General features: G+C 39.6%; 2 pseudogenes; both read right to left on the bottom strand.

Moving 5' to 3' along the window:
• Positions 1–172, bottom strand: part of LOC102814486 — a 4627-nt pseudogene extending 4455 nt beyond the window's left edge.
• Positions 173–486: 314 nt separating this feature from the next.
• LOC102830006 lies at positions 487–1188 on the bottom strand (annotated as a pseudogene).
• Between the last annotated feature and the right edge of the window lie 419 nt (positions 1189–1607).

Genomic DNA, 1607 nt, shown 5'->3' with positions numbered 1-1607 from the left:
CAGCAGTTCGAAACTACCAGCTGTTCCGCAGGAGAAAGATGAGGCTTTCTGCTCCCGTAAAGATTTACAGCCTCGAAAACCCTGCACAGAGTCACTATGAGTCGGAACCGACTCCATGGCACACCACCACCACCACATACATATACTGATACTTAAATTCATAGAGAGCCATATTTACATTTTTAAATTACACTTTGGAAATGAGAAGATGAAGTACAGCTTGAGTTTGGCAACCAAGAAAAGTACACAAGACAGGAACAGTTAACATAAAAGTATGAGTATCTGCTCTTGATACAACACATAGAAAAAAATTTTTGTCAGAAAACTACATCTTCTGAATCTGCTTGTCCAAATCATTAAAGTATGGATGAGTCTATGCCATTTTGCCAGAAATCTATTTAGCAGGGTCATAGACTAACATTTTCAAGAGCAAATCCAAGGCATTTTCATCCAGATTTTGACATGGGATGTAAGGCTTCCTGGTTTCTACTTAGGAAATGTACTCTTATAGTCCTGAAAAGATTCCATTTCAGGCCACATTTCATTATTGGGGGCGCTCAAAACTGAAAATCCTGAAGAGCAGATCAATTTCTGAATTCCCAAGAAAAAGTGGTGTGTTAGTTGCTAATTCTGCGAATACGGTGTCGATACTCCAAATATCAACTGGTGTCGAGTAGCAAGCTGACCCCAGCAATACTTCTGGAGATCTAGACCAGAGAGTTACTACTACCTCATGTGTGTATACTCTGACAGGTATTCCAAAAGCTCTTGCAAACCCCAAAGTAGCCAGTCTAATTGTCCCTTGGTCATCAATCAATAAGTTTTGTGATTTTAAATCTCTGTGAAGAACTCTTCTGGAGTGACAAAACACAATTCCTTACAGGATTTGATACAAATAACTCTTAACAAGAAAAGAGTTCATGAACTGACCAAGAAGGATAGAATCCAAGTATTTCTTGAGATCCATGGGAAGGAACTCAAAGATGAGATATAACCTGGAATTCTGCATAAGTACATCTTGAAGACTATATTTGGATGATGAAGTTGTTTTGATAGAGAAATTTCCCAAACTGCAGTACTAGAAACCCCTTCCTCTTCTCTTTCTAATCTGATTTTCTTCATGGCTACAATTTGACCTGTAGTTTTGGGTCTTGCCCTATACACAACTCCTTAGGGAACTTCCCCAATTTTTTTATTTTGGTATGTTGTTGTTAAGTGCCATCAAGTTGGTTCCAACCAATTACGACCCTGTATAGGGTTTCAGAAGGAGCTCTGGTAGCATAGTGGTTATGAGTCGGGCTGCCAACTGCAAGATCAGCAGTTTGAAACTACCAGCTGTTCCGCAGGAGAAAGATGAGGTTTTCTGCTCCCATAAAGATTTACAGCCTCAGAAACCCTGTACAGGAGTCAGAACCAACTCCATGGCACATAACAACAACAACATAGGGTTTCAGAGGAGCAGCTGATGAGCTTGAACTGCCGAGCTTGCTGTTCGAACCAGACTTTGCAGTCCAGTGCATTAACTCACAACACAGAATAGTCTTCCATTATTACTCAATAGTTATTATAGATCCTGTTATTACAAATTTTTCAAGGTACTTTTTGCA

This window comes from Chrysochloris asiatica, unplaced genomic scaffold (genome assembly GCF_000296735.1).
Source record: "Chrysochloris asiatica unplaced genomic scaffold, ChrAsi1.0 scaffold00135, whole genome shotgun sequence".
Lineage (NCBI taxonomy): Eukaryota > Metazoa > Chordata > Mammalia > Afrosoricida > Chrysochloridae > Chrysochloris > Chrysochloris asiatica.
This window is presented reverse-complemented; position numbering and strand designations above follow the sequence as displayed.